This window comes from Pseudorasbora parva, chromosome 5 (genome assembly GCF_024679245.1).
Source record: "Pseudorasbora parva isolate DD20220531a chromosome 5, ASM2467924v1, whole genome shotgun sequence".
NCBI classification, from domain to species: domain Eukaryota; kingdom Metazoa; phylum Chordata; class Actinopteri; order Cypriniformes; family Gobionidae; genus Pseudorasbora; species Pseudorasbora parva.
Genome location: NC_090176.1, coordinates 3,996,140 through 4,023,059, shown reverse-complemented (window position 1 = coordinate 4,023,059; position 26,920 = coordinate 3,996,140). Strand labels below are relative to the sequence as shown.

The 26,920-nt window shown below is 42.0% G+C and overlaps 17 non-coding genes across 17 annotated transcripts; all 17 read right to left on the bottom strand.

Annotated features, from left to right (window-relative positions):
• Positions 1-37: 37 nt before the first annotated feature.
• trnav-uac (transfer RNA valine (anticodon UAC)) lies at positions 38-110 on the bottom strand. Its single transcript has one exon. It is a non-coding gene; the product is annotated as a tRNA-Val (tRNA).
• A 739-nt stretch (positions 111-849) lies between these two features.
• On the bottom strand, positions 850-922 carry trnav-uac (transfer RNA valine (anticodon UAC)). Its single transcript has one exon. It is a non-coding gene; the product is annotated as a tRNA-Val (tRNA).
• A 426-nt stretch (positions 923-1,348) lies between these two features.
• Positions 1,349-1,421, bottom strand: trnav-uac (transfer RNA valine (anticodon UAC)). Its single transcript has one exon. It is a non-coding gene; the product is annotated as a tRNA-Val (tRNA).
• Positions 1,422-2,168: 747 nt separating this feature from the next.
• trnav-uac (transfer RNA valine (anticodon UAC)) lies at positions 2,169-2,241 on the bottom strand. Its single transcript has one exon. It is a non-coding gene; the product is annotated as a tRNA-Val (tRNA).
• Positions 2,242-2,667: 426 nt separating this feature from the next.
• trnav-uac (transfer RNA valine (anticodon UAC)) lies at positions 2,668-2,740 on the bottom strand. Its single transcript has one exon. It is a non-coding gene; the product is annotated as a tRNA-Val (tRNA).
• Positions 2,741-3,487: 747 nt separating this feature from the next.
• trnav-uac (transfer RNA valine (anticodon UAC)) lies at positions 3,488-3,560 on the bottom strand. Its single transcript has one exon. It is a non-coding gene; the product is annotated as a tRNA-Val (tRNA).
• Positions 3,561-3,986: 426 nt separating this feature from the next.
• trnav-uac (transfer RNA valine (anticodon UAC)) lies at positions 3,987-4,059 on the bottom strand. The gene has a single exon. It is a non-coding gene; the product is annotated as a tRNA-Val (tRNA).
• Positions 4,060-4,806: 747 nt separating this feature from the next.
• On the bottom strand, positions 4,807-4,879 carry trnav-uac (transfer RNA valine (anticodon UAC)). Its single transcript has one exon. It is a non-coding gene; the product is annotated as a tRNA-Val (tRNA).
• Positions 4,880-6,126: 1,247 nt separating this feature from the next.
• trnav-uac (transfer RNA valine (anticodon UAC)) lies at positions 6,127-6,199 on the bottom strand. The gene has a single exon. It is a non-coding gene; the product is annotated as a tRNA-Val (tRNA).
• Positions 6,200-6,938: 739 nt separating this feature from the next.
• On the bottom strand, positions 6,939-7,011 carry trnav-uac (transfer RNA valine (anticodon UAC)). Its single transcript has one exon. It is a non-coding gene; the product is annotated as a tRNA-Val (tRNA).
• A 739-nt stretch (positions 7,012-7,750) lies between these two features.
• On the bottom strand, positions 7,751-7,823 carry trnav-uac (transfer RNA valine (anticodon UAC)). The gene has a single exon. It is a non-coding gene; the product is annotated as a tRNA-Val (tRNA).
• A 1,247-nt stretch (positions 7,824-9,070) lies between these two features.
• On the bottom strand, positions 9,071-9,143 carry trnav-uac (transfer RNA valine (anticodon UAC)). The gene has a single exon. It is a non-coding gene; the product is annotated as a tRNA-Val (tRNA).
• Positions 9,144-9,884: 741 nt separating this feature from the next.
• trnav-uac (transfer RNA valine (anticodon UAC)) lies at positions 9,885-9,957 on the bottom strand. Its single transcript has one exon. It is a non-coding gene; the product is annotated as a tRNA-Val (tRNA).
• Positions 9,958-11,204: 1,247 nt separating this feature from the next.
• Positions 11,205-11,277, bottom strand: trnav-uac (transfer RNA valine (anticodon UAC)). The gene has a single exon. It is a non-coding gene; the product is annotated as a tRNA-Val (tRNA).
• A 1,247-nt stretch (positions 11,278-12,524) lies between these two features.
• On the bottom strand, positions 12,525-12,597 carry trnag-ucc (transfer RNA glycine (anticodon UCC)). The gene has a single exon. It is a non-coding gene; the product is annotated as a tRNA-Gly (tRNA).
• Positions 12,598-13,844: 1,247 nt separating this feature from the next.
• trnag-ucc (transfer RNA glycine (anticodon UCC)) lies at positions 13,845-13,917 on the bottom strand. The gene has a single exon. It is a non-coding gene; the product is annotated as a tRNA-Gly (tRNA).
• A 1,236-nt stretch (positions 13,918-15,153) lies between these two features.
• trnav-uac (transfer RNA valine (anticodon UAC)) lies at positions 15,154-15,226 on the bottom strand. Its single transcript has one exon. It is a non-coding gene; the product is annotated as a tRNA-Val (tRNA).
• Between the last annotated feature and the right edge of the window lie 11,694 nt (positions 15,227-26,920).

Here is a 26,920-nt window from a genome sequence, read left to right as displayed (position 1 = left end):
ATTCATTTCAGCATGTTTAGTTAAAAAACACTCAATTTGTTTCTGCCCAGTTTCGAACTGGGGACCTTTCGCGTGTAAAGCGAACGTGATAACCACTACACTACAGAAACCTCACAGTGAGTTTAGTGGCCTTTTTCCAAGACAGGTTCATCCCATAATCTGCACCGCAAGCAGAGTGTCAGTCTGTGTAGATTCCACAAACAACAGAACAGAGATAATTCACCATTGGAGTCTGGCTTGAGATCCTTAGTATGATTGCCTTCAAATAGCTTTTAGCCTTTGTAGCTGGATATCCACTTACCTTAGAGCCATTTCAGCACATATAGTAAAAAGTGCTCAAGTTGTTTCCACCCAGTTTCGAACTGGGGACCTTTCGCGTGTGAGGCGAACGTGATAACCACTACACTATGGAAACCTGTCTTCAGGAAGCAGAAGAAAATCTTCAGACTCACAAATTAAAATGTGTATAATGTAAAAGGGAGATAGATACTCTTGGCGTTGCAAACAATTCATACTTTCTGTCAAAAGTTGGTCGCTGTTTCTGCTCGGTTTCGAACCGAGGACCTTTCGCGTGTTAGGCGAACGTGATAACCACTACACTACAGAAACTTCACTTTGGGTTGAGTGGTCTTTTTCCAAGACAGGTTCATCCAATAATCTGCCCTGCAATCAGAGTGTTGGTCTGTGTAAATTCCACAAGCAACAGGAAAGTGCTCATTGGGCTTGGTAGTCTGTCTTGAGATCCTTAGCACGATTGCCTTCAACTAGCTTGAAATTGGAGCCTTTGTAGTGTGGAAATGCGCTTGCCGGAGATCCATTTCAGCATGTTTAGTTAAAAAACACTCAATTTGTTTCTGCCCAGTTTCGAACTGGGGACCTTTCGCGTGTAAAGCGAACGTGATAACCACTACACAACAGAAACCTCACAGTGAGTTTAGTGGCCTTTTTCCAAGACAGGTTCATCCCATAATCTGCACCGCAAGCAGAGTGTCAGTCTGTGTAGATTCCACAAACAACAGAACAGAGATAATTCACCATTGGAGTCTGGCTTGAGATCCTTAGTGTGATTGCCTTCAAATAGCTTTTAGCCTTTGTAGCTGGATATCCACTTACCTTAGAGCCATTTCAGCAGATATAGTAAAAATTGCTCAAGTTGTTTCCACCCAGTTTCGAACTGGGGACCTTTCGCGTGTGAGCCGAACGTGATAACCACTACACTATGGAAACCTGTCTTCAGGAAGCAGAAGAAAATCTTCAGACTCACAAATTAAAATGTGTATAATGTAAAAGGGAGATAGATACTCTTGGCGTTGCAAACAATTCATACTTTCTGTCAAAAGTTGGTTGCTGTTTCTGCTCGGTTTCGAACCGAGGACGTTTCGCGTGTAAGGCGAACGTGATAACCACTACACTACAGAAACTTCACTTTGGGTTGAGTGGTCTTTTTCCAAGACAGGTTCATCCAATAATATGCACTGCAAGCAGAGTGTCAGTCTGTGTAGATTCCACAAACAACAGGACAGAGCTAATTCATCATGGTAGTCTGACTTGAGGTCCTTAGTATGATTGCCTCCAAATGCTTGAAATTATAGCCTTTGTAGCATGGAAATCCACTAACCTGTGAGCCATTTCAGCACATATAGTAAAAATTACTCAAGATGTTTCCACCCAGTTTGGAACTGGGGACCTTTCGCGTGTGAGGCGAACGTGATAACCACTACACTATGGAAACCTGTCTTGAGGTAGCATAAGGAAGTCTTGCGAATCAAGAATTTTAAAAAACGTATAATGTAAAAGAGAGCTAAATACTCTTAGCGTCGCAAACAATCTATACTTTCTGTCAAAAGCTGACCGCTGTTTCTGCTCGGTTTCGAACCGAGGACCTTTCGCGTGTTAGGCGAACGTGATAACCACTACACTACAGAAACCTCATGGTGAGCTTAATTGCCTTTTTCCAAGACAGGTTCATCCCATAATCTGCCCTGCAATCAGAGTGTTGGTCTGTGTAAATTCCACAAGCAACAGGAAAGTGCTCATTGGGCTTGGTAGTCTGTCTTGAGATCCTTAGCACGATTGCCTTCAACTAGCTTGAAATTTGAGCCTTTGTAGTGTGGAAATGCGCTTGCCGGAGAGCCATTTCAGCATGTTTAGTTAAAAAACACTCAATTTGTTTCTGCCCGGTTTCGAACTGGGGACCTTTCGCGTGTAAAGCGAACGTGATAACCACTACACTACAGAAACCTCACAGTGAGTTTAGTGGCCTTTTTCCAAGACAGGTTCATCCCATAATCTGCACCGCAAGCAGAGTGTCAGTCTGTGTAGATTCCACAAACAACAGAACAGAGATAATTCACCATTGGAGTCTGGCTTGAGATCCTTAGTATGATTGCCTTCAAATAGCTTTTAGCCTTTGTAGCTGGATATCCACTTACCTTAGAGCCATTTCAGCACATATAGTAAAAATTGCTCAAGTTGTTTCCACCCAGTTTCGAACTGGGGACCTTTCGCGTGTGAGGCGAACGTGATAACCACTACACTATGGAAACCTGTCTTTAGGAAGCAGAAGAAAATCTTCAGACTCACAAATTAAAATGTGTATAATGTAAAAGGGAGATAGATACTCTTGGCGTTGCAAACAATTTATACTTTCTGTCAAAAGTTAGTCGCTGTTTCTGCTCGGTTTCGAACCGATGACCTTTCGCGTGTAAGGCGAACGTGATAACCACTACACTACAGAAACTTCACTTTGGGTTGAGTGGTCTTTTTCCAAGACAGGTTCATCCAATAATCTGCCCTGCAATCAGAGTGTTGGTCTGTGTAGATTCCACAAACAACAGGACAGAGCTAATTCATCATGGTAGTCTGACTTGAGGTCCTTAGTATGATTGCCTCCAAATGCTTGAAATTATAGCCTTTGTAGCATGGAAATCCACTAACCTGTGAGCCATTTCAGCACATATAGTAAAAATTACTCAAGATGTTTCCACCCAGTTTGGAACTGGGGACCTTTCGCGTGTGAGGCGAACGTGATAACCACTACACTATGGAAACCTGTCTTGAGGTAGCATAAGGAAGTCTTGCGAATCACGAATTTTAAAAAACGTATAATGTAAAAGAGAGCTAAATACTCTTAGCGTCGCAAACAATCTATACTTTCTGTCAAAAGCTGACCGCTGTTTCTGCTCGGTTTCGAACCGAGGACCTTTCGCGTGTTAGGCGAACGTGATAACCACTACACTACAGAATCCTCATGGTGAGCTTAATTGCCTTTTTCCAAGACAGGTTCATCCCATAATCTGCCCTGCAATCAGAGTGTTGGTCTGTGTAAATTCCACAAGCAACAGGAAAGTGCTCATTTGGCTTGGTAGTCTGTCTTGAGATCCTTAGCACGATTGCCTTCAACTAGCTTGAAATTGGAGCCTTTGTAGTGTGGAAATGCGCTTGCCGGAGATCCATTTCAGCATGTTTAGTTAAAAAACACTCAATTTGTTTCTGCCCAGTTTCGAACTGGGGACCTTTCGCGTGTAAAGCGAACGTGATAACCACTACACAACAGAAACCTCACAGTGAGTTTAGTGGCCTTTTTCCAAGACAGGTTCATCCCATAATCTGCACCGCAAGCAGAGTGTCAGTCTGTGTAGATTCCACAAACAACAGAACAGAGATAATTCACCATTGGAGTCTGGCTTGAGATCCTTAGTATGATTGCCTTCAAATAGCTTTTAGCCTTTGTAGCTGGATAAACACTTACCTTAGAGCCATTTCAGCACATATAGTAAAAATTGCTCAAATTGTTTCCACCCAGTTTCGAACTGGGGACCTTTCGCGTGTGAGGCGAACGTGATAACCACTACACTATGGAAACCTGTCTTTAGGAAGCAGAAGAAAATCTTCAGACTCACAAATTAAAATGTGTATAATGTAAAAGGGAGATAGATACTCTTGGCGTTGCAAACAATTCATACTTTCTGTCAAAAGTTAGTCGCTGTTTCTGCTCGGTTTCGAACCGATGACCTTTCGCGTGTAAGGCGAACGTGATAACCACTACACTACAGAAACTTCACTTTGGGTTGAGTGGTCTTTTTCCAAGACAGGTTCATCCAATAATCTGCCCTGCAATCAGAGTGTTGGTCTGTGTAGATTCCACAAACAACAGGACAGAGCTAATTCATCATGGTAGTCTGACTTGAGGTCCTTAGTATGATTGCCTCCAAATGCTTGAAATTATAGCCTTTGTAGCATGGAAATCCACTAACCTGTGAGCCATTTCAGCACATATAGTAAAAATTACTCAAGATGTTTCCACCCAGTTTGGAACTGGGGACCTTTCGCGTGTGAGGCGAACGTGATAACCACTACACTATGGAAACCTGTCTTGAGGTAGCATAAGGAAGTCTTGCGAATCACGAATTTTAAAAAACGTATATTGTAAAAGAGAGCTAAATACTCTTAGCGTCGCAAACAATCTATACTTTCTGTCAAAAGCTGACCGCTGTTTCTGCTCGGTTTCGAACCGAGGACCTTTCGCGTGTTAGGCGAACGTGATAACCACTACACTACAGAATCCTCATGGTGAGCTTAATTGCCTTTTTCCAAGACAGGTTCATCCCATAATCTGCCCTGCAATCAGAGTGTTGGTCTGTGTAAATTCCACAAGCAACAGGAAAGTGCTCATTGGGCTTGGTAGTCTGTCTTGAGATCCTTAGCACGATTGCCTTCAACTAGCTTGAAATTGGAGCCTTTGTAGTGTGGAAATGCGCTTGCCGGAGATCCATTTCAGCATGTTTAGTTAAAAAACACTCAATTTGTTTCTGCCCAGTTTCGAACTGGGGACCTTTCGCGTGTAAAGCGAACGTGATAACCACTACACTACAGAAACCTCACAGTGAGTTTAGTGGCCTTTTTCCAAGACAGGTTCATCCCATAATCTGCACCGCAAGCAGAGTGTCAGTCTGTGTAGATTCCACAAACAACAGAACAGAGATAATTCACCATTGGAGTCTGGCTTGAGATCCTTAGTATGATTGCCTTCAAATAGCTTTTAGCCTTTGTAGCTGGATATCCACTTACCTTAGAGCCATTTCAGCACATATAGTAAAAATTGCTCAAGTTGTTTCCACCCAGTTTTGAACTGGGGACCTTTCGCGTGTGAGGCGAACGTGATAACCACTACACTATGGAAACCTGTCTTCAGGAAGCAGAAGAAAATCTTCAGACTCACAAATTAAAATGTGTATAATGTAAAAGGGAGATAGATACTCTTGGCGTTGCAAACAATTCATACTTTCTGTCAAAAGTTGATCGCTGTTTCTGCTCGGTTTCGAACCGAGGACCTTTCGCGTGTTAGGCGAACGTGATAACCACTACACTACAGAAACTTCACTTTGGGTTGTGTGGTCTTTTTCCAAGACAGGTTCATCCAATAATACGCACTGCAAGCAGAGTGTCAGTCTGTGTAGATTCCACAAACAACAGGACAGAGCTAATTCATCATGGTAGTCTGACTTGAGGTCCTTAGTATGATTGCCTCCAAATAGCTTGAAATTATAGCCTTTGTAGCATGGAAATCCCCTAACCTGAGAGCCATTTCAGCACATATAGTAAAAATTACTCAAGATGTTTCCACCCAGTTTCGAACTGGGGACCTTTAGCGTGTGAGGCGAACGTGATAACCACTACACTATGGAAACCTGTCTTGAGGTAGCATAAGGAAGTCTTGCGAATCACGAATTTTAAAAAACGTATAATGTAAAAGAGAGCTAAATACTCTTAGCGTCGCAAACAATCTATACTTTCTGTCAAAAGCTGACCGCTGTTTCTGCTCGGTTTCGAACCGAGGACCTTTCGCGTGTTAGGCGAATGTGATAACCACTACACTACAGAAACCTCATGGTGAGCTTAATTGCCTTTTTCCAAGACAGGTTCATCCCATAATCTGCCCTGCAATCAGAGTGTTGGTCTGTGTAAATTCCACAAGCAACAGGAAAGTGCGAATTGGGCTTGGTAGTCTGTCTTGAGATCCTTAGCACGATTGCCTTCAACTAGCTTGAAATTGGAGCCTTTGTAGTGTGGAAATGCGCTTGCCGGAGATCCATTTCAGCATGTTTAGTTAAAAAACACTCAATTTGTTTCTGCCCAGTTTCGAACTGGGGACCTTTCGCGTGTAAAGCGAACGTGATAACCACTACACTACAGAAACCTCACAGTGAGTTTAGTGGCCTTTTTCCAAGACAGGTTCATCCCATAATCTGCACCGCAAGCAGAGTGTCAGTCTGTGTAGATTCCACAAACAACAGAACAGAGATAATTCACCATTGGAGTCTGGCTTGAGATCCTTAGTATGATTGCCTTCAAATAGCTTTTAGCCTTTGTAGCTGGATATCCACTTACCTTAGAGCCATTTCAGCACATAAAGTAAAAATTGCTCAAGTTGTTTCCACCCAGTTTCGAACTGGGGACCTTTCGCGTGTGAGCCGAACGTGCTAACCACTACACTATGGAAACCTGTCTTTAGGAAGCAGAAGAAAATCTTCAGACTCACAAATTAAAATGTGTATAATGTAAAAGGGAGATAGATACTCTTGGCGTTGCAAACAATTCATACTTTCTGTCAAAAGTTGGTCGCTGTTTCTGCTCGGTTTCGAACCGAGGACCTTTCGCGTGTTAGGCGAACGTGATAACCACTACACTACAGAAACTTCACTTTGGGTTGAGTGGTCTTTTTCCAAGACAGGTTCATCCAATAATCTGCCCTGCAATCAGAGTGTTGGTCTGTGTAAATTCCACAAGCCACAGGAAAGTGCTCATTGGGCTTGGTAGTCTGTCTTGAGATCCTTAGCACGATTGCCTTCAACTAGCTTCAAATTGGAGCCTTTGTAGTGTGGAAATGCGCTTGCCGGAGATCCATTTCAGCATGTTTAGTTAAAAAACACTCAATTTGTTTCTGCCCAGTTTCGAACTGGGGACCTTTCGCGTGTAAAGCGAACGTGATAACCACTACACAACAGAAACCTCACAGTGAGTTTAGTGGCCTTTTTCCAAGACAGGTTCATCCCATAATCTGCACCGCAAGCAGAGTGTCAGTCTGTGTAGATTCCACAAACAACAGAACAGAGATAATTCACCATTGGAGTCTGGCTTGAGATCCTTAGTATGATTGCCTTCAAATAGCTTTTAGCCTTTGTAGCTGGATATCCACTTACCTTAGAGCCATTTCAGCACATATAGTAAAAATTGCTCAAGTTGTTTCCACCCAGTTTCGAACTGGGGACCTTTCGCGTGTGAGCCGAACGTGATAACCACTACACTATGGAAACCTGTCTTCAGGAAACAGAAGAAAATCTTCAGACTCACAAATTAAAATGTGTATAATGTAAAAGGGAGATAGATACTCTTGGCGTTGCAAACAATTCATACTTTCTGTCAAAAGTTGGTCGCTGTTTCTGCTCGGTTTCGAACCGATGACCTTTCGCGTGTTAGGCGAACGTGATAACCACTACACTACAGAAACTTCACTTTGGGTTGAGTGGTCTTTTTCCAAGACAGGTTCATCCAATAATCTGCCCTGCAATCAGAGTGTTGGTCTGTGTAAATTCCACAAGCCACAGGAAAGTGCTCATTGGGCTTGGTAGTCTGTCTTGAGATCCTTAGCACGATTGCCTTCAACTAGCTTGAAATTGGAGCCTTTGTAGTGTGGAAATGCGCTTGCCGGAGATCCATTTCAGCATGTTTAGTTAAAAAACACTCAATTTGTTTCTGCCCAGTTTCGAAATGGGGACCTTTCGCGTGTAAAGCGAACGTGATAACCACTACACAACAGAAACCTCACAGTGAGTTTAGTGGCCTTTTTCCAAGACAGGTTCATCCCATAATCTGCACCGCAAGCAGAGTGTCAGTCTGTGTAGATTCCACAAACAACAGAACAGAGATAATTCACCATTGGAGTCTGGCTTGAGATCCTTAGTATGATTGCCTTCAAATAGCTTTTAGCCTTTGTAGCTGAATATCCACTTACCTTAGAGCCATTTCAGCACATATAGTAAAAATTGCTCTAGTTGTTTCCACCCAGTTTCGAACTGGGGACCTTTCGCGTGTGAGCGGAACGTGATAACCACTACACTATGGAAACCTGTTTTCAGTAAGCAGAAGAAAATCTTCAGACTCACAAATTAAAACGTGTATAATGTAAAAGGGAGATAGATACTCTTGGCGTTGCAAACAATTCATACTTTCTGTCAAAAGTTGGGCGCTGTTTCTACTCGGTTTCGAACCGAGGACCTTTCGCGCGTTAGGCGAACGTGATAACCACTACACTACAGAAACTTCACTTTGGATTGAGTGGTTTTTTTCCAAGACAGGTTCATCCAATAATATGCACTGCAAGCAGAGTGTCAGTCTGTGTAGATTCCACAAACAACAGGACAGAGCTAATTCATCATGGTAGTCTGACTTGAGGTCCTTAGTATGATTGCCTTCAAATATCTTGAAATTAGAGCCTTTGTAGCATGGAAATCCACTAACCTGAGAGCCATTTCAGCACATATAGTAAAAATTACTCAAGATGTTTCCACCCAGTTTCGAACTGGGGACCTTTCGCGTGTGAGGCGAACGTGATAACCACTACACTATGGAAACCTGTCTTGAGGTAGCATAAGGAAGTCTTGCGAATCACGCATTTTAAAAAATGTATAATGTAAAAGAGAGCTAAATACTCTTAGCGTCGCAAACAATCTATACTTTCTGTCAAAAGCTGACCGCTGTTTCTGCTCGGTTTCGAACCGAGGATCTTTCGCGTGTTAGGCGAACGTGATAACCACTACACTACAGAAACCTCATGCCGAGCTTAATTGCCTTTTTCCAAGACAGGTTCATCTCATAATCTGTCCTGCAAGCAGAGTGTTGGTCTGTGTAAATACCACAAGCAACAGGAAAGTGCTCATTGGGCTTGGTAGTCTGTCTTGAGATCCTTAGCACGATTGCCTTCAACTAGCTTGAAATTGAAGCCTTTGTAGTGTGGAAATGCGCTTGCCGGAGATCCATTTCAGCATGTTTAGTTAAAAAACACTCTATTTGTTTCTGCCCAGTTTCGAACTGGGGACCTTTCGCGTGTAAAGCGAACGTGATAACCACTACACTACAGAAACCTCACAGTGAGTTTAGTGGCCTTTTTCCAAGACAGGTTCATCCCATAATCTGCACCGCAAGCAGAGTGTCAGTCTGTGTAGATTCCACAAACAACAGAACAGAGATAATTCACCATTGGAGTCTGGCTTGAGATCCTTAGTATGATTGCCTTCAAATAGCTTTTAGCCTTTGTAGCTGGATATCCACTTACCTTAGAGCCATTTCAGCACATATAGTAAAAATTGCTCAAGTTGTTTCCACCCAGTTTCGAGCTGGGGACCTTTCGCGTGTGAGGCGAACGTGATAACCACTACACTATGGAAACCTGTCTTGAAGTAGCATAAGGAAGTCTTGCGAATCACGCATTTTAAAAAACGTATAATGTAAAAGAGAGCTAAATACTCTTAGCGTCGCAAACAATCTATACTTTCTGTCAAAAGCTGACCGCTGTTTCTGCTCGGTTTCGAACCGAGGACCTTTCGCGCGTTAGGCGAACGTGATAACCACTACACTACAGAAACCTCAAGCCAAGCTTATTTGCCTTTTTCCAAGACAGGTTCATCCCATAATCTGCCCTGCAAGCAGAGTGTTGGTCTGTGTAAATTCCACAAGCAACAGGAAAGTGCTCATTGGGCTTGGTAGTCTGTCTTGAGATCCTTAGCACGATTGCCTTCAACTAGCTTGAAATTGAAGCCTTTGTAGTGTGGAAATGCGCTTGCCGGAGATCCATTTCAGCATGTTTAGTTAAAAAACACTCTATTTGTTTCTGCCCAGATTCGAATTGGGGACCTTTCGCGTGTAAAGCGAACGTGATAACCACTACACTACAGAAACCTCACAGTGAGTTTAGTGGCCTTTTTCCAAGACAGGTTCATCCCATAAACTGCACCGCAAGCAGAGTGTCAGTCTGTGTAGATTCCACAAACAACAGAACAGAGATAATTCACCATTGGAGTCTGGCTTGAGATCCTTAGTATGATTGCCTTCAAATAGCTTTTAGCCTTTGTAGCTGGATATCCACTTACCTTAGAGCCATTTCAGCACATATAGTAAAAATTGCTCAAGTTGTTTCCACCCAGTTTCGAACTGGGGACCTTTCGCGTGTGAGGCGAACGTGATAACCACTACACTATGGAAACCTGTTTTCAGCAAGCAGAAGAAAATCTTCAGACTCACAAATTAAAACGTGTATAATGTAAAAGGGAGATAGATACTCTTGGCGTTGCAAACAATTCATACTTTCTGTCAAAAGTTGGGCGCTGTTTCTACTCGCTTTCGAACAGAGGACCTTTCGCGTGTTAGGCGAACGTGATAACCACTACACTACAGAAACTTGACTTTGGGTTGAGTGGTCTTTTTCCAAGACAGGTTCATCCAATAATATGCACTGCAAGCAGAGTGTCAGTCTGTGTAGATTCAATAAACAACAGGACAGAACTAATTCATCATGGTAGTCTGACTTGAGGTCCTTAGTATGATTGCCTTCAAATAGCTTGAAATTAGAGCCTTTGTAGCATGGAAATCCACTAACCTGAGAGCCATTTCAGCACATATAGTAAAAATTACTCAAGATGTTTCCACCCAGTTTCGAACTGGGGACCTTTCGCGTGTGAGGCGAACGTGATAACCACTACACTATGGAAACCTGTCTTGAGGTAGCATAAGGAAGTCTTGCGAATCACGCATTTTAAAAAACGTATAATGTAAAAGAGCGCTAAATACTCTTAGCGTCGCAAACATTCTATACTTTCTGTCAAAAGCTGACCGCGGTTTCTGCTCGGTTTCGAACCGAGGACCTTTCGCGTGTTAGGCGAACGTGATAACCACTACACTACAGAAACCTCATGCCAAGCTTATTTGCCTTTTTCCAAGACAGGTTCATCCCATAATCTGCCCTGCAAGCAGAGTGTTGGTCTGTGTAAATTCCACAAGCAACAGGAAAGTGCTCATTGGGCTTGGTAGTCTGTCTTGAGATCCTTAGCACGATTGCCTTCAACTAGCTTGAAATTGAAGCCTTTGTAGTGTGGAAATGCGCTTGCCGGAGATCCATTTCAGCATGTTTAGTTAAAAAACACTCTATTTGTTTCTGCCCAGATTCGAACTGGGGACCTTTCGCGTGTAAAGCGAACGTGATAACCACTACACTACAGAAACCTCACAGTGAGTTTAGTGGCCTTTTTCCAAGACAGGTTCATCCCATAAACTGCACCGCAAGCAGAGTGTCAGTCTGTGTAGATTCCACAAACAACAGAACAGAGATAATTCACCATTGTAGTCTGGCTTGAGATCCTTAGTATGATTGCCTTCAAATAGCTTTTAGCCTTTGTAGCTGGATATCCACTTACCTTAGAGCCATTTCAGCACATATAGTAAAAATTGCTCAAGTTGTTTCCACCCAGTTTCGAACTGGGGACCTTTCGCGTGTGAGGCGAACGTGATAACCACTACACTATGGAAACCTGTTTTCAGCAAGCAGAAGAAAATCTTCAGACTCACAAATTAAAACGTGTATAATGTAAAAGGGAGATAGATACTCTTGGCGTTGCAAACAATTCATACTTTCTGTCAAAAGTTGGGCGCTGTTTCTACTCGCTTTCGAACCGAGGACCTTTCGCGTGTTAGGCGAACGTGATAACCACTACACTACAGAAACTTGACTTTGGGTTGAGTGGTCTTTTTCCAAGACAGGTTCATCCAATAATATGCACTGCAAGCAGAGTGTCAGTCTGTGTAGATTCAATAAACAACAGGACAGAACTAATTCATCATGGTAGTCTGACTTGAGGTCCTTAGTATGATTGCCTTCAAATAGCTTGAAATTAGAGCCTTTGTAGCATGGAAATCCACTAACCTGAGAGCCATTTCAGCACATATAGTAAAAATTACTCAAGATGTTTCCACCCAGTTTCGAACTGGGGACCTTTCGCGTGTGAGGCGAACGTGATAACCACTACACTATGGAAACCTGTCTTGAGGTAGCATAAGGAAGTCTTGCGAATCACGCATTTTAAAAAACGTATAATGTAAAAGAGAGCTAAATACTCTTAGCGTCGCAAACAATCTATACTTTCTGTCAAAAGCTGACCGCTGTTTCTGCTCGGTTTCGAACCGAGGACCTTTCGCATGTTGGGCGAACGTGATAACCACTACACTACAGAAACCTCATGCCGAGCTTATTTGCCTTTTTCCAAGACAGGTTCATCCCATAATCTGCCCTGCAAGCAGAGTGTTGGTCTGTGTAAATTCCACAAGCAACAGGAAAGTGCTCATTGGGCTTGGTAGTCTGTCTTGAGATCCTTAGCACGATTGCCTTCAACTAGCTTGAAATTGAAGCCTTTGTAGTGTGGAAATGCGCTTGCCGGAGATCCATTTCAGCATGTTTAGTTAAAAAACACTCAATTTGTTTCTGCCCAGATTCGAACTGGGGACCTTTCGCGTGGAAAGCGAACGTGATAACCACTACACTACAGAAACCTCACAGTGAGTTTAGTGGCCTTTTTCCAAGACAGGTTCATCCCATAATCTGCACTGCAAGCAGAGTGTCAGTCTGTGTAGATTCCACAAACAACAGAACAGAGATAATTCACCATTGGAGTCTGGCTTGAGATCCTTAGTATGATTGCCTTCAAATAGCTTTTAGCCTTTGTAGCTGGATATCCACTTACCTTAGAGCCATTTCAGCACATATAGTAAAAATTGCTCAAGTTGTTTCCACCCAGTTTCGAACTGGGGACCTTTCGCGTGTGAGGCGAACGTGATAACCACTACACTATGGAAACCTGTTTTCAGCAAGCAGAAGAAAATCTTCAGACTCACAAATTAAAACGTGTATAATGTAAAAGGGAGATAGATACTCTTGGCGTTGCAAACAATTCATACTTTCTGTCAAAAGTTGGGCGCTGTTTCTACTCGCTTTCGAACCGAGGACCTTTCGCGTGTTAGGCGAACGTGATAACCACTACACTACAGAAACTTGACTTTGGGTTGAGTGGTCTTTTTCCAAGACAGGTTCATCCAATAATATGCACTGCAAGCAGAGTGTCAGTCTGTGTAGATTCAATAAACAACAGGACAGAACTAATTCATCATGGTAGTCTGACTTGAGGTCCTTAGTATGATTGCCTTCAAATAGCTTGAAATTAGAGCCTTTGTAGCATGGAAATCCACTAACCTGAGAGCCATTTCAGCACATATAGTAAAAATTACTCAAGATGTTTCCACCCAGTTTCGAACTGGGGACCTTTCGCGTGTGAGGCGAACGTGATAACCACTACACTATGGAAACCTGTCTTGAGGTAGCATAAGGAAGTCTTGCGAATCACGCATTTTAAAAAACGTATAATGTAAAAGAGAGCTAAATACTCTTAGCGTCGCAAACAATCTATACTTTCTGTCAAAAGCTGACCGCTGTTTCTGCTCGGTTTCGAACCGAGGACCTTTCGCATGTTGGGCGAACGTGATAACCACTACACTACAGAAACCTCATGCCGAGCTTATTTGCCTTTTTCCAAGACAGGTTCATCCCATAATCTGCCCTGCAAGCAGAGTGTTGGTCTGTGTAAATTCCACAAGCAACAGGAAAGTGCTCATTGGGCTTGGTAGTCTGTCTTGAGATCCTTAGCACGATTGCCTTCAACTAGCTTGAAATTGAAGCCTTTGTAGTGTGGAAATGCGCTTGCCGGAGATCCATTTCAGCATGTTTAGTTAAAAAACACTCAATTTGTTTCTGCCCAGATTCGAACTGGGGACCTTTCGCGTGGAAAGCGAACGTGATAACCACTACACTACAGAAACCTCACAGTGAGTTTAGTGGCCTTTTTCCAAGACAGGTTCATCCCATAATCTGCACTGCAAGCAGAGTGTCAGTCTGTGTAGATTCCACAAACAACAGAACAGAGATAATTCACCATTGGAGTCTGGCTTGAGATCCTTAGTATGATTGCCTTCAAATAGCTTTTAGCCTTTGTAGCTGGATATCCACTTACCTTAGAGCCATTTCAGCACATATAGTAAAAATTGCTCAAGTTGTTTCCACCCAGTTTCAAACTGGGGACCTTTCGCGTGTGAGGCGAACATGATAACCACTACACTATGGAAACCTGTCTTCAGCAAGCAGAAGAAAATCTTCAGACTCACAAATTAAAACGTGTATAATGTAAAAGGGAGATAGATACTCTTGGCGTTGCAAACAATTCATACTTTCTGTCAAAAGTTGGGCTCTGTTTCGAACCGAGGACATTTCGCGTGTTAGGCAAACGTGATAACCACTACACTACAGAAACTTCACTTTGGGTTGAGTGGTTTTTTTCCAAGACAGGTTCATCCAATAACATGCACTGCAAGCAGAGTTTCAGTCTGTGTAGATTTCACAAACAACAGGACAGAGCTAATTCATCATGGTAGTCTGACTTGAGGTCCTTAGTATGATTGCCTTCAAATAGCTTGAAATTAGAGCCTTTGTAGCATGGAAATCCACTAACCTGAGAGCCATTTCAGCAAATATAGTAAAAATTACTCAAGATGTTTCCACCCAGTTTCGAACTTGGGACCTTTCGCGTGTGAGGCGAACGTGATAACCACTACACTATGGAAACCTGTCTTGAGGTAGCATAAGGAAGTCTTGCAAATCACGCATTTTAAAAAACGTATAATGTAAAAGAGAGCTAAATACTCTTAGCGTCGCAAACAATCTATACTTTCTGTCAAAAGCTGACCGCTGTTTCTGCTCGGTTTCGAACCGAGGACCTTTCGCGTGTTAGGCGAACGTGATAACCACTACACTACAGAAACCTCATGGCGAGCTTAATTGCCTTTTTCCAAGACAGGTTCATCCCATAATCTGCCCTGCAAGCAGAGTGTTGGTCTGTGTAAATTCCACAAGCAACAGGAAAGTGTTCATTGGGCTTGGTAGTCTGTCTTGAGATCCTTAGCACGATTGCCTTCAACTAGCTTGAAATTGAAGCCTTTGTAGTGTGGAAATGCGCTTGCCGGAGATCCATTTCAGCATGTTTAGTTAAAAAACACTCAATTTGTTTCTGCCCAGTTTCGAACTGAGGACCTTTCACATGTAAAGCGAACGTGATAACCACTGCACTACAGAAACATCACGTTGAGCTTAGTTGCCTTTTTCCAAAACAGGTTCATCCCATAATCTGCCCTGCAAGCAAAGTGTTGGTCTGTGTAAATTCCACAAACAACAGGAAAGAGCTCATTGGGCTTGGTAGTCTGTCTTGAGATCCTTAGCACGATTGCCTTCAACTAGCTTGAAACTGAAGCCTTTGTAGTGTTGAAATGCGCTTGCCGGAGATCCATTTTAGCATGTTTAGTTAAAAAACACCCAATTTGTTTCTACCCAGTTGCGAACTGGGGACCTTTCACCTGTAATGCTGCTTTTAACTGCTCCCACCAGCAGAGAATCTGGATGAAAACAGAAATGGAAGACTTGGGACTGTGGCCAGTCTCTAGACCAGTGAGACATCCACTGACCATGATCTCCTTGTGGCGTTACCCATGTCAGCCTGAGATTATTGTCGCTATCTACGAGCTGCCATCACCAAAATACTTTCAACTTCATCCATTCTTCATTTGGAAACCAGAGCACACCATTATGGAAAGAGTCCGCAACAACTACACTCTGCCATGCCTGTACAGCTGTCCAAATCCCCACATTGTCTCATCAGGAGTTGGACGACCCCGTGTCATTATTGTTACAAGCAGCCAGTACCACATACTGGCCTCTCGGCTCAGCTATAAAATCTGTAAAAAGTACTGGTTTGCAGACAAACCCCAATGGATGGACATGCTGCCAAGTCGGTTCTGCAACATTTTTCCAGCTTTTCTCACTCACAAGAAGGCCAAGATTGTAAGCAATGTCTCCCAACAATATGGCCAATCAGTTGAATGAAGCGCTCCACCTCAGGTATGAGAGTCCATACCTGGCTTACCTGTCCACTGTTAAGAATGTGTTGGATGGAGACAGTGGACTTTATGGTCAGCAGACCCTCACAGGGGCACTAAGAGCAACAAATACTCCTGCTCCATTTTGTGGGTATAGTGATGTGTTCAGCTGGTGCAGAGTAAAAACCTCACCTCACTACTTGGTTGACTGCCTCATTCAGGAGTACCAAAGGCAGGAGAACACATTCAATCTGCTCCTCCAAGGCACATTTGGACATGTCTTAAGGCAGGGGTCGGCAACTGGCGGCCCGCAGGCCAAAAGTGGCCCGTCAGCGATAATATCTGGCCCGTGGCGCACCTGTATCTGCCGAATCTGGCAGATTGTTTTGATAGTGGCTGGTTCTGAAATATATCTGTCAGTGTAACAGAGGCGAGTCAATGAGAACTGTGCAGGTAAACTCCCGTTATTTCAAGAGACGCTCACTTCGTCTAGTGGCCAGTGGAAAATTATGCAGCATTTAGCCTCATCGTTAGAGCGTCAGACTCCTGTGCAGAAAAGACCCAAGTTCAAGCCCCGCTTTGAGTGGGCATAGCAAATTTATATCAACATTCAATCATTTTTGTCTTTAGTGATTTTGCCTTCAAAAAATACAGTAATGTTTTAGCAGCAATGTTTTACTTTGGGATAATTTTAGAGCTTTCAATTTGAAAAGTTCTGAAAGACCTTCAAGAGTCTCTGGAATAGGTCGCTAGACAAGCCTCTAAAAGAGCCGTCATGAAATGTCTGGTATGATGACAAAACGAACAGTGAAATATTGAAACGTTTGATTATATCGCAGGGCATCAGCACCAACATGTGAACAATAACAACTCAAATACAGCTTCCTTTTTATCAAAAATTCTTGACAAGAACCAGCAAAAAAGGTGCCATGCTTCTTGTGGTGCCGTCTGATTCTTTGTGACAACTTCTTTGTAGATTAGACACACCAGCTTTGCATTCACAAAACCAGGTAGGATGCATGCACAGTCTTCCCATTCTTCTTTGTATGCCCTGTTTTTGTTGTATGCCCTGTTTTCGCTGTTAACTTTCCTCTTTAGATCTTTGATAGTGCTATCTTAAATGTTAACATCACTCTGCACTCGATGTAAGAATGGTTTAGCCTACCGCCAAAAACACAAACGATTGCAAACAAATGCAGTTTACTACATGAGGATGCCAAGGAATACTTCTGAGCGTAAAAGTATGCTATGTGATGTCAAATAAGAATTACAATAGGTTCCATGTGTAACAAGTAAATTAAAAAACATTTATAATTCACAATATGGAAAGTGGAAATAATAAAACATAGTTCGTTAAGAGCAATCAAACATGCCAATAATGGGCTTATTCTAATCCTCTTTTATGTTTTGAGTTATTTTTATTTATTTATTAAATTATCCCTTGAATATATTTTGGCCAGCCATCTAGTGGCAAATTTTTTTTGGGCCCGTGGCCAAATATACTTGACGACACCTGTCTTAAGGGGTGACCAAACCCGCAAGCTGGCCCAGAAGGTTGTGCTTGCATCAGGTACTATGTTGTCCTACGCTGTCATGAACGAAAACTGGAGGATCTTGTCCTGGGTAATGCTGCAGTATGAAATTGATAAATCCCTGCAACAAATATATGAGGGGCTGTCCCGTCGTTACACTTGCAGGACTGAAAAAATATATTGTACAGCAAATACATGTATCTTATGTATTTGAATGTTTAATATATTAAATACAGGTCCTTCTCAAAAAATTAGCATATTGTGATAAAGTTCATTACTTTTCCATAATGTAATGATAAAATTTAAACTTTCATATATGTTAGATTCATTGCACACCAACTGAAATATTTCAGGTCTTTTATTGTAATAATACTGATGATTTTGGCATACAGCTCAAATCTAAAAAAAATTGCATATTTAATCCGACCAATAAAAGAAAAGTGTTTTTAATACAAAAAAAGTCAACCTTCAAATAATTTTGTTCAGTTATGCACTCAATATTTGGTGGGGAATCCTTTTGCAGAAATGACTGCTTCAATGCGGCGTGGCATGGAGGCGATCAGCCTGTGGCACTGCTGAGGTGTTATGGAGGCCCAGGATGCTTTGATAGTGGCCTTAAGCTCATCCAGAGTGTTGGGTCTTGCGTCTCTCAACTTTCTCTTCACAATATCCCACAGATTCTCTATGGGGTTCAGGTCAGGAGAGTTAGCAGGCCAATTGAGCACAGTCAATTCGTGCTGAAAAACCAAATCTTCATCTCCATAAAGCTTTTCAACGGATGGAAGCATGAAGTGCTCTAAAATGTCCTGATAGCTAGCTGCATTGACCCTGCCCTTGATAAAACACAGTGGACCAACACCAGCACCTGACATGGCACCCCAGACCATCACTGACTGTGGGTACTTGACACTGGACTTCAGGCATTTTGGCATTTCCTTCTCCCCAGTCTTCCTCCAGACTCTGGCACCTTGATTTCCGAATGACATGAAAATTTGCTTTCATCCGAAAAAGTACTTTGGACCACTGAGCAACAGTCCAGTGCTGCTTCTCTGTAGCCCAAAAGTGGCTTGACCTGGGAAATGCGGCACCTGTAGCCCATTTCCTGCACACGCCTGTACATGGTGGCTCTGGATGTTTCTACTCCAGATTCAGTCCACTGCTTCCGCAGGTCCTCCAAGGTCTGAAATCGGTCCTTCTCCACAATCTTCTTTCTGTGTCTTACCCTCCCGCTTGAGGGTGTCAATGATGGCCTTCTGGACAGCTGTCAGGTCGGCAGTCTTACCCATGATTCCGGTTTTGAGTAATGAACCAGGCTGAGAGTTTTTAAAAGCCTCAGGAATCTTTTGCAGGTGTTTAGAGTTAATTAGTTGATTCAGATGATTAGGTTAATAGCATCGTTTAGAGAACCTTTTCATGATATGCTAATTTTTTGAGATAGGATTTTTGGGTTTTCATCAGCTGTAACCCAAAATCAGGAGCACCTCCTTTGAGATTCTTGGAAGACTACTAGGCTATAGTGACTGCTGCACCCTCTGGGCATCTCATCAAAACCTGTTCCTCCCGCAAAGAATATAACAGCGACATCAACATCCAGCTGGACTTGTTCCACTGCATGCACCGGTTCTCCAGATAGTGTGTGTCAGAGTACCATCCACTGCAGTGCTTTTTGCACGTTTCTGTCAGCAGCTTTTAGTGTTGTGGACCAGACGGACCTACAGAGACTGAAGCAGGTTTATGTCTTCTGTGGGATAGTGCCTGCAAATCCAACATAGCAGCACATCAGGGAGCATTGCCGCACCAGGGTCCCACACCCCACAGAGCTGCTAGAGAGAGTGGAGAGCGTTCTTCAAATATTATTTTTTAGAATGCGATCCTGATGGTGTGCCACTGTTCAAACCATCAATGTTGAAGGTGTGGAGGATTCAGAGAGTCCACATCCTCAGAGGCTGCCTGAGTGACCCAGAGGTTGCAGAGGGGATCCTCTATAGGCATGGTGGAACGGTCCAGCTGAACCATGTGAAAGGGGAGGCGGCAGCTGTACCCATGTGGATCCCCATTAGAGGCACCTCTCAGCAGGAAGGGTTCCATTTCCATCAGGTGAGATGGGTCACCGGCACTTATATATCCACAGAACCTTTCCAGGCGCAGTGCATGATTGGAGTGGCTCATTGGAATTTCCAGCGCCTTGTGGACCTGAAGCAACCTGGAATGAAGCTGCCTACAGTTTTTGATCCTGTGCTGATCCTGGCTGAACAAGCTGTCAGACATGGTAACAGGTCAAGTACCCACCCCCCTGGAGTGGGACAAGCACAAGTCCCAGAAGGTACACGTTGCAGGGGAGGGAGAGCATCAGTCCTCAGAGCCATCTGCTCTCAATGAAGAAATTCACACCTGATGAATGCTAACTAAAGGTAAGATTAAACAAATGGGGAAAGAGCTTTAGGAGAAGCAACAGCAACGGCAACAGCAGCCTGTTACAAAGAGGACACAAAACTGTCTTGCTTGTGGCCAGCCGAAGTCATGTTATCTTGGCGATGGCTCCTCCATTCATTTATTTTATCAGTCTGGGAAAATGTCATGTTTGTTTACTATAAAGTCATATTTGAGATGTTTTTGATGTGAGAGCAAATGCATTTTAAGTCCATGTGTTCTGCCATGATTCGACAGGTCGTTAAACTACCAAAGTTTCCTGTCAAATTAGCAAACGTGGATTTGGACGCATCCTAAGTGCACTTGCGCCATGCGCTTCAGACCATGCACCTAGATCGTTAAAATAGAGCCCATTACGTTTCAGGAAATCCCTAATACAGACAAAGGCATACAGTTATGAGCTTTCACTGTAGCTGGACAAATAGAAACACTTTGACTTATTAAAAAATCTGCCAGATTGTTGGTGTCGGCTATGAAGCCTTCGTCCTCTCCTATCGGGTCTAAGATGATCTATAGATGCTATGCATTTTGGCACTCACTGAATGTACCACATTGGTGGCTTCAAACTGTTATTTCCAGCTCTCTCCGTGTCTCTGCATTGTCTCTCCCCACGCAAAAATTCTCACTCCACACAAACAAACTCTGTCTCACATGCTAAACTGTATTGCACACCTGCTACTGTGGTAAATGTATTTATCGCACAGACTGATTTTGTTCATAGCACATACAGCATATATGTCTGTACAGCCCTGACTAAGGGGTGATTATTCTACTATTATGATAGGCAACAATAACGTTTGGAGAAATTTAGCGGGAAACTGTGCACCTTTTTGTAATAGTGTACCAAAAACATTAAGTTGTTTTAAATTACAGGTTTAGTGATCGACCGATCTTTTCTGCCCTGTTTCCTCACTTTTAGATGAGATGACACCATCACTGCCCTCACACGGGTCTATTTTTGGAGACCCGCCCACGCCCGTACCCGCAAGGTTTAGCACCAGATCCGACCCGTAACCCGTGAAAATGTCAAAATTAAATCCGTACCCGCCCAGACCCGTTAATATTTGGCCCGTTACCCGACCCGTGCCCGCGATAAATCACACACGCTAAAACATTCATATTAAAATGCTTTATTTTTTATCCTGCACCTCTCTCAACATCAACAGCATCATGAATGGGCTAATGGAACAGGCAAAAGTGCCTTTAAAGACTCTTTGTCAACAATTTCATATAGCTACTCCACTCACCAACTTTACTATTACTTAATCAATTGCTGGCCTACTCCTGCAACGCTAGCTCCATCTGCGCTACGAGAGGCATCAACAAAAGTTTCAATGTCGCAGTGGTGGTGACGTGATGGGTCAAATGGCATATCATTGTTGCGTGTATGTGTAATGGTAATTTGGACATAGAAATTGTAATAGCCTACAATATGTTCGATGGGGGAAGAAGGAGGCGGGAACCGGCAAACATTTAAAAGACTTTAACCAAACAAAACGAAAGTAACGTGGGCGGCCCCTCATGGCCATCTGCCAAGCGCACACACATAATAAAAAGTAAACACAACTCAACGTCAAATCCAGGTCTGGTGATCTCTCGTCCTTCTATGCTTCCGAGCTCCCTCAGAGGACTTGAGACCGGTGTGGCTCGCAGGTGACGCTTATTCACAATCACGCCCTTCTCTCTCTCTCTCTCTCTCTCTCTCTCTCTCTCTCTCTCTCTCTCTCTCTCTCTCGTTCACTTTGCCACAGAAATATTGCACATATTTTTCATCCGCCCATCCGTGCTACTACCTGCCCGCACAGAGTTAATTATCCGCCCGCATCCCCGCCCGTGAATTTTATAAATGTCATAATCCACCCGTTTTAGCCACTTTTATGCGGGTACAGGACTATGACTGCCCTTTGCTCCCTCTCCGTGAGCAGCTTGCAAAGGTCCCTTCCATGCAGGTGGTCTACTTTTTGAAGCTTTGGGTTGACTCGATCTAACAGTTACTCCATCTGTCTTTTGATCATCGTTATGATTATGAATGGATGCAAGTTAGTCTTTGACAAAAACACTATTTTCTCAGAAGATGCCGCACTGGCCCGAGCGGACATATGTCAGTTCAGTTAACTGGCCGGCTGTCTTTCACGCTGGCCCTGCTCATTAGGCAGTCCTTATTGTCAAGCCCTGTGTGACTAAAAGTTAAACTACCATATTGTCTTAAAGCAGCTTTACAGAAAAAGCATGTGTCTACATTACAATTTAAAGTGATTTGTTATCAGAGAAGACTGTGTCCAAGTTATGGGTTGGAAAACATATACAGTCACACACAGTTAGCTAACCATGTATAAATAAACAATGTAATAATTTAGGGCAGAAACAATGGGCTCACTGAAGTAAAGAATACGTGTTTTTAATAATGATTAGGGTATATGAAAAAGGTTTCTTGGAGGTAGAGTTGGAGTCATCTCTTCACAGGCGTTGGTCATCTGAAGTCTTCATGAGAGGCTGGATCCAGACTGGAGCTGACAGACTCTCTAGTTATCTCAGGATAGGCGCCCGTGATAAAAAAGAACAGAGGGTATGCATCGACGTGTTCCTTACAACTTACCAAAGATTCAGTGGATAATGACATGCAGCCAGGATTTGTGTTTTCCTGATATTTTTATGAGCCTGATTTTGACAAGAATATTTATAACTGTCAGTCATCACATTTTTAGAGTGAATGTATATGCGGATGGGTCAGTGTATTGAAGCGAGTATGTGGCCGCTTGGTACGAATGGAAAACAAAAGTTTTATTCAAATTCTGAATATATTATAGACCTATTTAATAAAAAACATATATATTATATCGCCTAGACGGTGCGCAAAGAGTGCTCTCTTTATAATCACTAAAAGCTGTCACTCATTCAATAAACGCATTCTCAAAAAGTTTCGCTAAATAAATCAGTAAAGCTGGTATACAATTAATCTCTTATTTTCACAATGTCTGCACTTACAGAGTATTGATGTGCGTGTTAACTGAAATGAACTCAACACAACACAAATGCTGCCTTCACGTGCTCTCGGGATTATCGTAAATTAGAGTTTCCTAGGTTAAAATTTCACATGAACGCCCTCACATTTTGAAACTTGAATGCAATGATCTCGTAATCACGACTTCAGAATTTGGAATTATCCAATTTTCCAACAGCACGTGAAGGCAGCAAAACACTTGAGCGTTGAGTGGATTCCTAATTCAACACCTTTGATTGGCCAATTGCGTTGTAGAAATCTACAAACATGGCTGCGTTCGGAACCGCATACTCATTGAGTAGGTACTCAATTTCAATAAGTACTTACTTAACGAGCGCTAAAAGAGTAGGTACTATATATCCAGATCTCGTTAAGTATGAATGCGATCCGCACTTTATGCGCCATGTTGACGTTATCATGTGACCCATGACGATATCACAAGCGCAACAACTCGTGTGACAGGTTTAACTCATCTGTATATTGGTTTAAACGTGCTCATTTTTTTGGTCTTGTTTAAGAAACAGCTGCCCATTTATTTTGTCATTGTAGTATAAGAAATACATTTTAACCCTACCCAGATAGCAGACAAACATTGAATCAGCGTTGAATCAATGTTAATGCATCAACTAAAATATCATTGAATCAATGTTGAGATCTCAATGTTGAGAATGTTGATTTTTCATCAGGTTTGCACCCTGAAATAATGTTATTTCAACGATGAAAAATAGACCAAGATGGGCTTAAAATCAATAGTTTTCCAACTAAAATTAAACCACTTATTTAAGTGAATCAATGTTGAATCAATGTTAATGCATCAATCAAAATATCATTGAATCAATATTGAAATATAACATTGATTTTTCATCAGGTTTGCACCGTGAAATAATGTTATTTCAACAATGAAAAATAGATCAATCTTGCTTTATGTACAGCAGGATTCTATGCCAGTTCATTTGTCTCTTTATTTTATTCATTTTAATCAGAGACCATGTGTGGCTGCAATCGATATGATTTTGCATCAAAAAGTCACTCAAAGTAAACAACATCCTTCAGTTTACATGCAAATGTATTTATTTATGCCCCCACAGTTACAACAGGAAATCTCACATTGACTTAAAACAATTACATCTGAATTTATGACACAAATGAGAAGAGCCTGGAAAAACATAATTGGAAGTAAATACAAATGTAAACTTGCCAATAAATACAGAAATGACACAGTACTACTGAAAGAAAGAAGGTAGAAGAAAGACTAAAATACTCCAAACTCAGGGGTTTTCACCATGAGCAATGCCCCGAAGCCTTTCAGGTTGTAATGGAGCCAGTTTTGCACCGTCCCAGCAAAGATAAACTCTGATGCCTCCTTTTATCAGCATTCATGGCATCTAAAACAACAAGAAGTTAGTAAATATTTGGAAATGTGATTAATTATACATTACAAATATAGCCTACTACAAAATGAAGTGAAACTTGAAATTTTATCAAAATCTTGATATCCCAGTTAAAACGGTAACATTAAATTCAGGACTATTTAATGCATTTTAGTATAGACTTTAAAGGACCTGCAGACATACAATGAATGAAAAAGCAAAGTGACTATATCCGGTGTTTTATCTAATAATATTATTGTATTTAATAGTAAATAAATAAAGTGTGAAAATGAAATAAGTAAATTAATGACCAAATAGCTAAATTAAGAAAATAAAAGAGGAGCTGTATAGGCTACATGGTGGTTTGGAAGAGATTTTTTTTCCATTTACAACATGAACTGGAGGCACAACTGTTTACTAAAATTTCTGTAGTTTGATATAGCTGCCTACAGAACTTAAAGATCTCACTCTTTTCTTTTTTCTTGCTGCATTAAAGATTAAACTGTAATTATGTAATTGTGATCTGCTCTCCTGACGATATCTCGCAGCTGAAGCAGATCTACGAGCTGATTGTATTTCCCCTCACCGCGCTAACAGGTCAATCAGTTCTAGTTCTGCTTCAGCTGTGAGATACTCACACTAGTGGCGAACACAATTACTGACAAGCCAGAAATTCTGACAAGTCAGAATTCGGACGCAATTCACAGTGTATATGCCAATCTTAAGAAAAAAAAAATGAATACAAATATGATATGGTTTGGTGAAAAACAAACTGAAACTCAATGTATTAAGATTATCCTGGCCGTTGGTTGTGTAACTTACGAGGGCGTTCGTGTGACTATTATTAACATTGCAGTTCACTCTAACTCGCTGAGGAGAAGCACACAAGTTGTAAAACATAAAGATGAATAAAAACACTAAATTAAAATTGAGATGAATTTTATAATTATATTTTTGTAGGCCACTTACCTCTAAAAAACATGGTCGTTGTTCTGTGTCTTTTTCGCAATTGAAGTCTGTTCAGCTGCGCTTGCTTTGATCTGATTGGTGGTTGTCTTGAAGGTGCATTACCGCCACCTCGCGATTGGATTGTGGCGCATTCGATATTCGATAGGGACACATATTCTAAATTCTTCATTAACTCTGTATTCTTTAGATAAATAATGAAATGCATGTACATTCTACATGATTTAAATAATAATAATAGGCTACATTTTTATTTATTTAAAACTGATAGACTAAATTTATGGTAGAAGTTCTTTGTTTTTTTTATTTATTTTTTACATTTTTTATTATAATAACATGAAACACAGAATGACAACATTACATGCCAGCAGGAAAATAATATACCTTTTTAAAAGATTCATAGTTTTTACAGCTTTCTTATTGGAAGAGTCAGAAATCAAACATGCATACAATTTTAACTCTTCCAGAAAAATTTAAAGAAAGGCTTACAATTACAAAATTTACATTTATGTATTCTTTGTGAATCCACACACTCGTTGGTGTACTCATCGTATCCTTTGAGGATAATAAATGTGCTCACATTCACACAAATGTACCCAATTGATTTGGACTTGCCTTAACATGTTGAATAATGGTACAGATAGATTGACCGTAAGCATCACCGGTGGAGAATTAAGATGACCAAACATCAGCATTGATTCAATGTTTGTCTTTTCAACACTGAAAAGCATGGAATTATCAACATTGATCCAATATTATTTAGCAGTGAATTTTCAACATTGGTCCAGTATGGTGTTAGCATTGAATTTTCAACATTGATCCAATATTACTTAGCATTGAAGTTTCAACCTCAACCAAAATGATGATTCTGGTGGAATTTCAACATTGAATCAATGTCACCATGCTATCTGTATGGAAAGTATGCTATAGTAGGAAAGTATGCGGTTCCGAACGCAGCCCATGTCTGTGATTGGCTACATTTATTCACCGAAGCGAAAACATTTGATGAGTGCAAATACAGATACACACTGGATCTTTAGCTAGCTCCTTTTCACTAAACGATGTTAATTAACAAAGATTCGGGAGGAGGGCTTTCAGATAATTGACACAGGTGGATAGCAATCAGCTAATCAACGAGAGGTGCATATATATACACAGCAGTCTTACCTGCATTCTGTTGACAGTTTATCAGCATCTTGGCTCGCCGTGTTCTAAAAATGTCTCAACGCTTAAGCCATTCGTCCAACGATGAAAGCGACACCGCCAGGGATTCGCCGCCGCATCCAGCCGGCACCAGTGACATCCAGCTGCCACTGGACATTGGAATCGAGCCCCAGGCTTCTTCGCGATGCCGCGCACCTGCTCGATCAGGCTTGCGAACTGTATGATCTTTATGTGTCTTTGCAAGAAATTAACCTCTCTCCTAAGCCCAAGTCGGCCCTAAAGCGGAGAAGATCCGGCTCGCTCCTTCAGCTAGCCTGGGCCGCACACCAGATCCCAGGGGAGCTGGGCCTCCCCCACTGCCCGACGTGACTCAACTCTTCACCGCGGCTTCTGCTGCCGCAGCGCCGTATGCAGCCGGGCACGCCGGCCTTCCCACA